This window comes from Halichoeres trimaculatus, unplaced genomic scaffold (genome assembly GCF_033239565.1).
Source record: "Halichoeres trimaculatus isolate MK-OKI-2021-1 unplaced genomic scaffold, fHalTri1.1 fHalTri1_scaffold_15, whole genome shotgun sequence".
NCBI lineage: Eukaryota > Metazoa > Chordata > Actinopteri > Labriformes > Labridae > Halichoeres > Halichoeres trimaculatus.
In genome coordinates, this window is record NW_027437193.1 from 15,446,298 (window position 1) to 15,460,682 (window position 14,385).

Sequence of the window (14,385 nt, forward strand, 5' to 3'; positions counted from 1 at the left end):
TGATTGTGCAGAAGAAAGTGAAGAGGCAGCGTCATTTAAAAGGATGATTATCTTGTTCAATATTTTGATAATTATAATTCAGGGCACCTTTCAGAGGAGGCTTCTAACCACTGAGGGGAAAATGACATTGTGATCATAGCTGGCAGGCAAGATGTGATCTCTCTGCCTCTCCTTCTAACTCTCTCTGACTCTCCCTTTCACTCTCTCATAGCCACACTCTCAGTGTGACAGAAAGTCTATGGGGAGGTATAAGAGGTAGTTATGGGGGGAATGCAGCAGCCTCCACAGTTTAATTGGAGATGTGTCACACTAAATAAATGGTGCAAAAACAAGCGCTGACTGGAGGCTTGAGGGAGGGGCCCTGGGGATGCAGCCTGTTTTATTGGGCAGGAGCTTTGCACCGCTCCAGGGTGAAACTGGGCTATGCACTGCTGAGATACCCTCCAACCACCAAACCACCAGGCCTCCCTCCAGAAGACGACTGTGGAGGGAAAGACAAAGGCATTAATTTCACTGCGCAGAAAAACATCTTATTGGTGCAGCAGAGAAGGTGTGGGTGAACTTGGTGACCCGCCTGCTCCTCCTCCTCCAATGAGGGGGCACATCATCGTCCTCATCTGCAATTTCAATTTCTGCACACTGGCGAACAAATCCATAATTGTAAAAATCTTCAGTAATGCTGTCTGGCTCACTTGCTCCTAGATCTTATGTGTGTCAATTTATGTTTTGAGCAGACGGCAGCCAACAGCCTGCAGCCAATCTTATTTCCCCCTGTAATCCATACATGACCTCCAAGTTACCAGGAGAATGTGTTTTTTTTCGATATTCTATCAATGTTGATATAACTGTTGTCTTGCCTGTCTCGTGCACGCTGAATGTGAGAGTGTGTGTTTGCACCTTGGATTCCAGAGTTCATGGCATGAGGTTTGATTTACCTCTACAGTGTGCTGCAGTAATTGGATGTGACACCATTCTCTCAGCTCTCCCTGGGGGATATAACAGGAATCTGACTATTATGGCCCCAGTCATGAATATGTCACGACAGCTGCAAACAAAGACATGTGATTTGGATAAGACTCCACTGTATGTTGTCTCTGCGCTGATATATGAGATAAATGCTGCAAGGGTAAATGAGTTTTCTGTAAAGCAATTTGCTGTGTTTACAAGAGATGATTAATTGCCATTGTTTAGGGGGGAAAAAACTATGTTAGAAACAATGTTCAATACATGTTTATCATCACTCCTGCCAGATACATACTTACCTCACAGGTTTTTGTGTAAGCTATTACATCCACTCCCCAAAAAACAACTGGAAAGATTTTTTGGACTTGACGTACACAAACAGGGTGATCCCCTAGAAAGACATTGTTTTACATGCATCTGATGTGCAGCGCTTTGTTTAAACCCCATCATTTGTTGAGGGTTTAGCCATCAAATCAAATCGAGTGTGCTGTTTTGTATGCGTTCGAGCCTCATAAAAGTAGTCTCTTGGTGAAATAGCAGGTATGCTGATATCAGTATTCCCACAGCCTGCATAATTGCTGTAATTTGCTTTCCCTTTGGGTAATCTGTAAACATGGCTGTTTTGATGTTTTTGGCATCCTCCATTGGCTGGGCTCTCTACTCCTCCACTGGAGCCCCCATCCCAGCCCAGGGTGACACAAATAGATCCTTCCCCAGAAGGCGCACGTAGTTCCACATGGGCACAATCAATACAGCCCAGTTGCACTAGGACTGTGGCGGTATTAAAAGCACCCCGTGAGCTGCTTCTCACCATGCCAGCGTTTTAGGGAAATAAAGCTATTGATCCTCCAGGGCCTCTGGCGGAGCATTAACCTGGGCCCACAAATTAGAACGTGCTCATCTGGACACATCTGCCTGCAATGTTCCCAAAAAGCTAGTCCAAGGGAGAGAAAAGGAGGGCTACGAGGCCTGCTGCTTCCAATGATGAGTAGAGCTCTACTTGACGTCCTTGTCGGAGCGGGGGAGGCGTCTGGATGCCCAGGACTTCCATTAGAGGCCCAGGATGGTGGCATGGGTCGATGTGGTAAGGTTTGGTTGGGGGTACTCCATCTCAGATCAGTGTGGTTCCCTCCCCCTGTTGTAGAGAGAGAGGGGGCTGACCCACAGTAAACCTGAGCTCCTGACTGGAAGGACAATGAGGGAGAGGGCTGCTGCGTCCAACACTTGTTCCAGCAGCGTCAAAGACTTTTCCCTCTCTCTGAGGTGTTTTATATAAAAGACAGGGATATACATCACTCTCTGTTTTCATGTGAATTTCGATTCTAAGGCAGATTTACCTGAGTACAGTGCAAATATCTTTGGTACCTAACATGAAATAAAACACAACATAACTCTACGAACGAAAACTGCATTTTTAGATTATGTTTTATTTGTCTGCACAACTTAGAATGAAAACCCCCCTCTATGGCACCATGAGGATATTTGAGCCATTGATTCAATGTTGTCACTTGGTGGGGTGTCCTATGAGTCAGTAATTATATTTGACTAGGAGATCAGAGGGTGGGTATGCTGAGAACGAAACACAAACACAGTTACGCTCATTGACAAGCATAAACATGGCTCACTGAAGACTTTCTGATTGGTTGTCCATTTTTCTATTTATGTCTCTCTCAATGCAATCCTTCAATTTGAACTGTGACCCCAGTTTGAACCCTTCAGTGTTTCCTTTAACACCAGACGTGATTTAAGTTTGAATTTCTCTCATTGCTGTAAGCTGTTAGGAACCTCCACATGAACAGTTGTGTGCATCTCTGTCTGTAAACATAGCTTCAGAAAAACACACACACACACCTGATTCAACCGTGACCTCTGTTTGACCCCTTTACTCTTACTTCAAATGTGATTTGATGAGGTACTCGACAAACATCTGTTTCCACAGAACCAACCTAAGAAATCTCTCTTGCACATCCTGATAGATAATGTCCCATACTGCCAGTTTCTACAGGTCAGGAGAATCTGTGATGAGCAGAGGATTTTGTAGCCGAAGCAGAGGAGATCTCATGCTCTTAGGATCAGGGTTATGCAGATATAACCCTACAAAAAGCATACACCAGAGCCAAACACCTGGACAGATGCTCCCTGAATGCCCTTCAAGGAAATGAACGACAAAAAGGTATTTGTCACTACAGCCAAGGAGCAGAAAACATCAAAACAATAATTAACAATAACTGCGGCATCAATCAGAGCGATGAACTACCTGCCATATTTTTCCAAAACCTCCACTCATCAGTTTCAGGAGACACTCAACATTTCAGAACAAACTGGTCCGAATCCACCTGCAACCAGCCCCCAAAACCTGCACACCAGGGACAAAGACCAAAAGGATCATATGGATGCAAAAAGAGAAAAAGAAAAAAATGAAGGATAAAACAAAATGAACCAAAGAGCTTAGACGACTAAAACCCTGTCCCTTAATGAAGCCCTGGATTTTACCACGTTCTTTTGCTTTGTTGAAGATATTTTACTTCAGGGTGGGTTTGCTGTTGAGCTTTTTTTACCTGTCTCACTATGTGATTTCAGTGTAGGTTTTTTTATGTTTATCTTTGTTAGCAGTGTTTACATTATTTTGGGAAATGAATGTTTACATGTGTAGGGTGTATATATCTGTATGTGTATTTGAATTTATCCCAGTGGTTGTACCCGTCTAGAATCCCTCTGTAGGCTACAACGCAAGGCCTAACTGGAACCTTTTTCAGTGTCTACATGAAACTGGTATGGAAGTAAAAACATTTGAATCTTTAAAGGTGAGCCCCTTTTGATTTTTTTTTTCATGCATCACAAAAAAAAAAAAAAAAAACAGGAAAGGCTTCTTCTTTTAGACACACTGAGATAGACAAACTAACACAATAATGCGAAATGCGAATTTTACCAAATCTGTGTTTAAAAACATTGATAGAGGAACTAACACAATAATGCAAATCAACGTTTTTAACCATAGATTTGGTAAAATACCCCCCCCCCCCCCCCCCAAAATAAATAAAATAATAATAATAATAATAATAATAATAATAATAATAATAATAATAATAATAATAATAATAATAATAATAAATAAAATAATAATAATAATAATAAAATAAAATAAATAAATAATAAATAAATAAATAAATAAATAAATAAATAAATAAATAAATAAAATAATAAATAAATAAATAAATACTTAAATAAATATGTTAATAAATAAATAAAATAAAATAAAATAATAATAATAATTTGAGGGTATTCTATTCCCTTAAACCATGCCTGCCTTACTACCCCACCACTGCCTGTGTATTTAAATGAATGGCATGCCTCCACCTTTACCTGTTGTTAGAAGTAAAGCCTTAAGACAGGTATGATTCACGCTGGCACATTACACTGGTGGAGCCAAACAATGTGTCGAAGCAATCTGGCTGGTGGAGCAACAGGACCGATGTCATACCCATTTCACTTACCAGTCTGCATTTTACTTGATATTAAGCACATGCTGTGTTTATCTGGAGTTGCCTTTCAGTCTGGGAAGTTCATTAACTGCTGTAGCTGAATAAAAGCATGAATGCACATTAACTTTTTATCCCCAAATCTGGCTTCATAATCACTCACCTCAAGTTTCAGATTTCAGTCTTATTATTAACAACTCTGTTATCAAAAGCCTCCTTTCACCCCACCTGTATAGCCTGGTCTACTTCTCATATTCTTTGCACTGAATCCAGTGGTGGCTGGTGGAGTTTTATCCAGGAGGGGCTATGACTCCAAAACAGACATATACTAATAAGCAAGCCAACGTGCTAGGATATCACTTACATCAATGAAAACAAAAGGTAACGCTATGAGTGACTTCACTGTGTTATTTATGTTTTCTCTCTCCATTTTACTTCTCCGTCTGATCGTCTCCTACTCTCGCGGCTCGACCTGTCAGTCAACCGCACTTTATAACAGACGGCTGTGACGTTGGCTCCATAGCGGGAGGGTGGTGGGCGCAAGAGAGGTGCGCCCCGACATGGTCCATTTTGTATTGAAGAGGAGCCACTGCACATATTTATAACAAGGGTCTATGGTCAAAGATTTCTGCACTCCGGGGCGGAAACACGTCACCAATCAGATAACGCAGATGAATGAAACAACTTTACTTTGCGCCCTAGTGCCCTCTATTGGCCAGCCGCGGCTGACTGAATCACTAATCCATGCTTTTACCACACCTTGACCTGACCATTACGACAGTATTCTTTTTTGTACATCATCTATAACTCATCCATAAACTTCATTACATCAGGAATTCTACTGCTTTCCTCCTCACCTGCTCCCATACCCAGCAACCACATCACCTGTCCTTCAACGTCTTCACTGGCTTAATGTCTCCTTCTCCATCCAACTTAAAATCTTACTCCTCACCAACAAAAGCCCTCCAGGCAGGCTTCTTCCTACCTTACTGACCCCCTTCACCATCACATTTCTTCCAGAAATCTGCGCTAAACACTAACCGGTTTCTAACTGTTTCCAGCTCTCAGGACCAAGAAATGAAACTGGGGGGGCAGCACCTTACCTATCCAAAGAGTTAACCTCTTTAAAGCAAACTTTTAATGTGTGATTTTGCTGTTGCTGTTTTGTTTTGTGTGTAACTTATTATGTCTTATCTGTTATCATGAGGGTTTAAGACTCCTACCTGTGAAAACCGTGACCCTATTTTGACCTCCAAACTTATTTTTTCTTTCATCATCCCCAAAGATTTTTCATTTAAAGAAACGTACATGATACAGCGAGGTTTGCAAACACCCTCTGGGTTGTTATTCGCTTTTTAAATACATCCATCCTTGTAAAGTGCGACCTCATTTTGACCTGTTTGTGTTTCTTCAGACACAAAATGTGTGTCAAGAATACATTTTTCGGCGTTATTTCATCAGATACTGGCACTCTGCTCTATGCATTAGTTTTATGTGTAAGTGTCCCTAGCTCACGAAAACATCCTTTTAATTATTTTTTTTTTTTTTTTTAAACATTCTTACCCAAATACATCAAATTTGTATGTAATGAACTGACAGTTAGACCACTTAACTTTTTTCCTTAACACAAAATGTGATACACTTTGTCCTCCTCTGTTTTATTCCACCCTATATCACTCATAAATATTGACCGCTTGATCCTGGGAGCAGTTATTATGCTCCAGAAACATGCACATGATTAGTGTTTACTAATGAAGAGACTCCATGTATCTCTTCAAACAACACATTTCACCAGCCACGCTCACACAGATGGAGACACTTTGGAAACTTTCCCTCTTTTTTTTCTCAGCCTGCCCTACCAGTGGGAAGCCTGGAAGTTCTCTGCCCCAGTTCTCCATGTCCTTGAGAGTTGTGCCTTCGGGCCGGGGCTGGTGGGGTCCCGCAGTGCACAATGTGTGCTTCTCACTCAGGCTCCCGCTGTACTCCGCCGCCCCTGCATGGCTCTGGAGAGTTGCCAAACTCTGAGGGGTTTGTCCGTGTGAGCGGGGGAGCGTGCACGTTACCACAGAACCGCTCTGAACATCTCACTTCCTCCACCCCCTCATGCCTGCCGACCGGGTATAAATCACCTTCTTGGATTGGCCGACTACAAAAAGGATCCTCGGGAAGATGTTGTTATGAATAATCAGACTAATTGTAGTAAACAGTGTGAAGTGATGTGCAAATGACTGAGGATCTTGTTTCTCCAACATCCTGCTTGTTCAAAGGTTAAACCATAAGATAGAGTGTCTGATGAAGTCATCAAAAGCACATTCAAGATTTGCTTGAAATAAGACGGAAATGGGATTCTTTCAGAAATCATGGTAATGTAGTCTTTGAGTCAACATTATATTACTGTTGCCTAATGATTAAATTAAATCACCAGAAAAAGTAATTATAAAGGGTGGTCATAAATTGTAGCTCTACGTGTTTGACAAATCTCTTTATATTTTATTCAGCACATATGCAGTGTTTTCTTTTTTTGTAATTAATATGGATATTGGCCGAGAGCAAAGATAAAGATCCATTTTCTAATATTTTGTCCTTGGATTGTGCACTCGGGGAATTCACTCCCCTTTTTCTCTTTCGTTTCCCTGGCTAAGGCATTGGGAATTGGTGGGATAAGAGGCTATTCCCTAAATAGCCCATGGCAAGAGGTATCCTGATTAGCATGCTGCCTGCTCTCTGGCAGCAGTCCTCCAGGCCACCAGCGCTATCACTTACGTGCTGTTTGTATTTGTAGTTGATAGTGTGTGCTGTTATAATTGGAATGAGCTCAGGAACCTCGTTTGCTTTTGATCCGCTGCCAGCCACTCAGAGTGCTACTGGGCCACAGCTCTCACCTCAACACTCCCAGTGGATTATGGGAAACTGCAACGCTTATGTTCTAAAAAGCGCCTGACAGCATCTCACTCAAGGTCGAACAATACAATGGTTAGTGAGGAGAGTAAAACAAAAAAAAAAATGGTGGAGGAAAAAGTTGAACAGATATTTGAGGCAACACTGGGTTTTGAGTCAGGAACTGGGAAAATGCCATTTAAGACATCTGAAACAAAGAGGAAGATATCAAAGGCCCTATGTGTTTGTTTGAGGTAGATTCATGAACACAAAGAGAGACGTGGCAGTATAATCCTCAAAAGACCTCTGCAAAGACCAAATCTGCTTTATTATGACGAGCAAGTTGAACTGTAATGAAAAACAGGATATATCTGTGCAATAAAACATGTAAATATAAGAAAAGGCAATCTTCACAAGACATGTTTTGAGTCTTAACCTTCCTGAAAGAAATACAAGCGTGTGACTGGTTCAAGAAGTTGTCACCTCGAGCCATTTGTTGACAGACTGAGCAGAGAACTAGCATTCAAGCTAAGCTAACAGCTGTGCAGATGCGCTATTTAGAACTTTTTAAGCTCTTACTTTTCAGCCCTATTAGGAAGTCCGTTGGTTTCAGCACTATTGGAGGTGGCAACATATTCATGGCTGCTGGCTGCGGAGCAAAGCTGCAGGTTGCTGTCATGAGTGGGACTTGGTAACAACAGTATTTCAAGACTTTTCTGAATCGGAGGATAAAAGGAACTCACATACAGCTGCAGCTAGCATCACTCACCATCCAGAGCTACTTACAATGTCTTTCTCTTCAGATGTCAAAACCAGACGGGTCTGACGGCAGCTAGTCTTTAAAATAAGTTTTTGGCTCTGCATCATCACAGACCTGAACAGCTGATCAGTGCACCACAGGTGAAGGAACAAGTAATGCATCCACTCAACAGCTTTCTTATGAGAGAGTACAGCACTGGGAATTTTCTAAATAGAGTGTACAAATTCACTGATAAAGTCTGCGCCAGTCTCTCTTGAGTTAGCTAGTTGACCCTGTCCGCAGCAAATAGCCCAGTATCAGGACAGCTTTTCAAGTGAGGGGCCAAGCTGATCAAGAAACCCTTGCTGATTGAGGTTGCCCTGCAAATAAATATAGTAACTTTTTGTTGAGAAATAATGTGGTAGTTAATATTCCTGAGGAAAAAATAGTTAACACACAAAAGAGCTGAAAATTGGTACCGCTGAGTACTAAGGTACCAGGCACCGGTTTCATATGTGAAAGGTACCTATCCCTAATCATGACATCTTTATTCATCAAAGAAGATCCACAGGTAGCTAGCTAGCCAGCATACAAGCTCTCATGAACTGAAGTTGTCAAATGAAATCAAATCACCATTCATCATTCATCATTGCTAGGCGCCGCCCTGTTGGCTATGGCTGCCTTTTGCTGCAGCTCTCTGTTCTTTGTCTGTTTCTTGTAATTTTTTTGCCTCTTTTTCATAATCTTTGTATTTGGAGTGGATTATTACTTTGTATGGCTCATTTGTTGGTCATGGACACCAAACTTTTTGTGGCTTCAGCAATATTTTTTCTACTTTTTCTCCTGTGTTTGTCTGGAGATCCTACATGTAACCATGGCTGCATTGTTTACATGTGAACTCAGCTGTTAGCAGCCTGTAGCATGTCAGTGCTAACGGGTGTAAGGCCTGATGTCTACCCACAAGGTGAGGAGAAGGAGGTGAGGACAACGTGCTGGTTCTCAGGTGCGAGCTAAGAAGTGACAACATGGACCTGTCCTTCTATCCATCGTTATTGGGAACGTAAGATCTATCTCCAATAAGATGGATGAGCTAGCTGTGCTAACCCAGCAACAGAGGGAATACCAGAAGGCAGAGTAGCATCATGCTATCCACAGACATGGCTAACAGAGCTAACATCAGACACCAACGCCACATTGGAAGAGCTTCACCTGCTGTGAGCAGACAGGATCCAGGAGACAGAGACTGAACAGACTGCTGAAGAAGCTCAGTCCTGGACCCTGTGGAGGTGGAGGCTGGCTGAACTGGACAATGATGGACAAGCTGTCATCATCTATTTTCTTATGGACCTTTTGCACTTTCTATACACTTTCTTACTTTTGTTTTCCTGATTGCTGCTGTGACTTCAGTTTCATTGTTCTTGTTACAATGACAATAAAGTTCTATTCAATCATATCATAAGCACCTTGATATCTTTCTCTGACATGACAACAAGTCTATAAAAAGAAATCCTTATTGTCTTTTGTTACACAGTAACGCATTGTGAAATGTTTGGTGCATCATACTTCTCTTATTTGTCGAACTTGACCCAAGTTAACTTTCCGCAGCATTCCTCATCCAGCCCTCATCAAGAACTCAAACGTCAGAGTTGGAAGACGACTTGAAATTGATGCATGCTTGTGGTTTACTTCCTTTTCCCCCCTCCATGACATTTCCACAGTTTGATTTGCTGGCTCAGCACTTTTCCACAGTGGGCCAACTCCAAGGACTTATGGGAGTTTGATGCTCCCTTGCTGCCAAAATGCCAGCAGGCCGATGAAAAAAGATATCTGAAAGTTCTTAGCTCAATATTTAATCAGGCGCAGGGTTACACTTGCTGTTTGATTAGGTGAGAGAATTCCACCTCCCAGAGTCTTTGATTGCTTTGAAAATATTTGGTCAAAAATTAATACTCCTCTTTGAACTGTGTGCTCTCTGCACTAATATCCCAGCACCAGTTACGCTCCATAATCACCATGTTACATTTGTATTCAGCTATAGATGGCCTTAAAGTACTAAAACACAGTCTTTTCTTGTCCTCCACATTCCTTTTCACTCTACATTATTCTACTTACCTGTTTTCCTTACATAGTTTTTCATATTTAAATCACTACTATTGAAGCTGCAGAGTTCTTTATGTTCTCTTTGTTTTCTTATCCAGCATCATCATTATTATCCATGTTTTCTGACCAGAAGTCCATCTTGTCACATCCTAATCATCCAGGACTGCAGAGATTCACCTGAGAATAACCCTGATGAGCTTGTTCCAGGAGGGCATTACCACTGGTTAAGTACAAACACCTGCTAAAATATTGGCAATTAGGACATAATTAGCTGCTAATGTATTTCTAATCCGAAGCGGGCCATAGATTTGTCTTTTTTTGCGTAGACTCCCTTTTTTTTAATGTTCTCTGTTGTTATTGTTTTCCTCAGGTATTTGTATCCCAAGAACATTGACTAAGTGCCCTAGTTCATCATATGCAAATGGCTTATTAATTACACATGCATTATGCCCGTGTTCAGAAGACATCAAAGGGCCTGCGAGTCTTCAGATGGTCCCCCTCTGTAACACACTCAGGTTACAAATGCCTGCGTGTGCACTTTCCTGCATGTCTTTTCAGGCAGAATAACTACATCCTCAATTAAAAAAATTCACAGGAACCGCTTTTTTCTCTTACCTCCTAATATTTGAGACTAACCTCCGGTGTGCTGCGGTTGTTTGGTAACTGCAAATTGCAAATAATCACTAGAGTCTAGATTACATAGCATTGCTAGAAAGCGAAGTGAGAGTGTATCTCTCTAGCAAACCAATATTTGCTTACATAAATGAGACGTAGATGTTTAGCGTGTTACCTCACTAATCTTTCCATTGATCAGCTACTTGATCACCATCATGGTGTTTGGGTTTCACTGCCTCAGCCTGAGCTTCAGACATTTCTGCTCTGTGTCTGCATGTTTTTGTTCCGTCTATTCCTCCCCGGTGACTTCTCTGTTAACGACCCGTACAGCAGGTGTCAGAGTGTGATTTATACAACCTATAATGCCTCACATTGATTAGCAATACAGCTCCTAATGGGATGCCAGCTCTCAAACCACTGTTTAAGAAAAAAGAAAAGCACTGAATGCCACACCTTCTTAGTGCTGTTCTATATTATTAAACATCTTATTTTTGCATGAATATCAGGAGCCCCAACCTGTCCGCTGAGATGGCGTGGTGGGAGTTTGTGGTGTGCAATCACTGTAACCCTGGGCAGTCCTCTGTTATCAGTCTCTGGTGGGGCTGCTCTGACTGGGTGCTGCTAGCATAATTAGCACAGCACTCACTTTGATGATAAAATGGCTAATAGAGCATTCCTTCCCTCCCCTGCCTACCTAATTTTGCCGTCATTTATTGATCTAATTAAAATAATTCTGCTCTTAATGCCATGGTTTGGTTTTTGTTGTTGTTATGTAAAGATAGTTTTGATTACAGGTACTTAAAAAAAGTTTGCATGTGTGTACGCATTGATGAAAACAGCAGATGTTTGATTTAAAGGTAGATTTGTTGCAACAGTACAATCAGTGCTTACAAGCTGAAAATAAATGTCTCCTGAAGGCAATCCCAGGCTGGTATAACATATTCTAACTTCCAAGACAACTAAAAAAAAAAAAATCCTCTCATTAAAGGTATTACATCAACACAGATGTGGTGCAGATTACTGATACTAATGCAGAACAATGTCTCCACTGTATGTATAGAAATGCTTGGTGTACATCAAAGCCACCAGGTGGGGCTGATTCTTTCACAAATGAATCCCATTTTTGGCATCCTAGTTGAGAATCACAGAGAAAGTGCTTAAATGAGGTGTTATTCTATGGCAGTTTTGTATGGCACCTCCAAAACTATCATTTCTCATTAGGAGACCAAACTGTTTGCGGTTGTCCTCATTACTAAAAAGATAGAGTTCTACCCCCAAAGGTAGCTTCATCAACACCAGAGACAAATCTATCTTAGGTGCTCTATTTATATTTCTGACTCACTGCCACAAAGATTTATTCTGCTCTCCTGTCAATCCATCTCTCTAATGGGCAATGGCATCCTTTTTAGTTTGGATTGCCGGTGTGTGGTGTGTGCATGTGTCAGTGTGTACACACACATTTTTTACCACCAGGATTTTTTTTTTTTTTTTTTTTGTCTGATATGCACACACACACACACACACACACACACACACACACACACACACACACACACACACACACACACACACACACACACACACACACACACACACACAAAAAAAAAGTACCTCGAAGTCATGGAGCCCGTCTCATCTCTAAAGAGAGTCATCTTTAGATAGAGACCTTAGATGTCTTGTAATTAAGATGATAAAAAAAAGCTATTTGCACTTCCATGGGTTATTAATGTGGTTTAATGACGCCGAGATCAACGAGAAGATGTCTGCTTGTTATGGGGTTAATCTCCTCATTCTTGCAAAAGCTATAAAGATAAACATCTTTACACAGAAATGGGCTCATGAAACTCCCCAGAGAGCAGCATCCCAACTTCAGAAGAAAGTTTGAAGAACCAAAAATAAAACTGCAGAGCAGGATATCGTGGTCATTTTTGCAAAATCTTAAAACAAAGCTACCCAAGCTTGTGAGAAGACATTTAGCACATCACTGAAATGAATGCTGATGCCTCAACTTTTAAAAGTAAACAAGGCCATCAGAATGGAGGCTGAATTTCTTTGTCATTTTTTAATGTCTGTGATCACCTCAGCGGGGTCCATGTCAGAAAAGTGATAAAACTCACCCTGGAAATATTGGCAGTTTTACATTAAATGGCAGCACAATGATCAAAAGAAAGGACACAAACAACACAAATTTTCAATGACCCTACCTTTTCAACTTCAGAACTGTTAACTAAGTAGTGTTTAACTTATCAATATATGCTCCAGCTTTATCATATTGACAGCACCTTTTCATAAACATTTGACATCCTGTTTTTTTTATATTTTTTTTTAAGATTTTTGGTTTGTTTACATTGGCAAGCTTTGAAAAGGCGGAAACTGTTGGGAGTACATGGGGGGAAAGGGGTCACACTGATTGCTACAACATGTACCAAAGCCTCAGTCAGCCAGCATTAGGCTAACTGAAGTCCAAACTCATCCAACTCCTTTCCCAAATTTTACCAGGGGCCTGGTAGGAAAATTCAAGACAGTGTCAGGCTTGTTGTTGTTGTTGTTGTTGTTGTTGTTGTTGTTGTTGTTGTTGTTGTTGTTGTTGTTGTTGTTGTTGTTGTTGTTGTTGTTGTTGTTTTGGAATAAATTAAGACCATGAACTCAGACAAACAGAGCAGTTTTGAGATGTTTATACTGCCTTGCTAAGGCAAAATGCAGTACCAACGAAAAAAGAAACAAGCGATAAAATTGAGTTTCAGGGGCTGAGGACTATCTGGAAAAACTATAAAGACCATCATGAGGATGTGACTCTCACTTAGTTTGAGTTTGTTTTGAAGCAAATGAATGGAGATCAGATCTTATTTGTTGCAAATTTTTTTGTAAAAGACCGGATTCAAAGCAACAAGGAAATGTACAAAGCGCTATTGTTTTGAATGTTACAAAAAGCAAACATTGTAAACTAAGTTTATAGCGTAGTTTGGTACCAGGCTATATTTACAGCTACTCACAGCCCAGTGCTCTGATACAGCCTCACCAAGCAAAGCTAACGTAACCTCACTCTTCTTTTTATTGAAAGACTCTTAAGTTTTAACAGACCACTGCAGAATAACTGCTGCATGTGGGTTGGAATGAACACTAGCACAAACAGTTTGGCTCATGTTTCAGCCTTCAGTCCGTGCTCTATCACTTTACTGTTCAGTCTTCTTCCCTTCTGTCCTTTTACTTCTTGCCAGCCCAGCTCCAGTGTCCACCATCACTACAAAATTAATTCAAGAAATCGTTTTCAGTCGCTGCTAAACTTTGTCAGCTAACGTGGTGTTGTCATGGGGACTTCTACTTGCTGTAAATCAATCCAGTCTTGTCCAACCCAGTTGTGAAGCTGATAAATATCATTTAGAAATGGCCTATTTGGAGCTCATTATCTCATTTTAAGTTGAAGATCACGATCAGGCATATATCTTGAAGCAGGACTTTTTTTAAGATTACTTAGAAAGTCCTAACAGGGACTTTAAGAATGCTTTTGTGCTTATCTGACAAAGATATCAAAACAACCCTTCACATACAACCACATACTCAACCAGCAGCCAGAAAACAAATCAGTATAGAGCATTTTTGGCACAGCCCCCT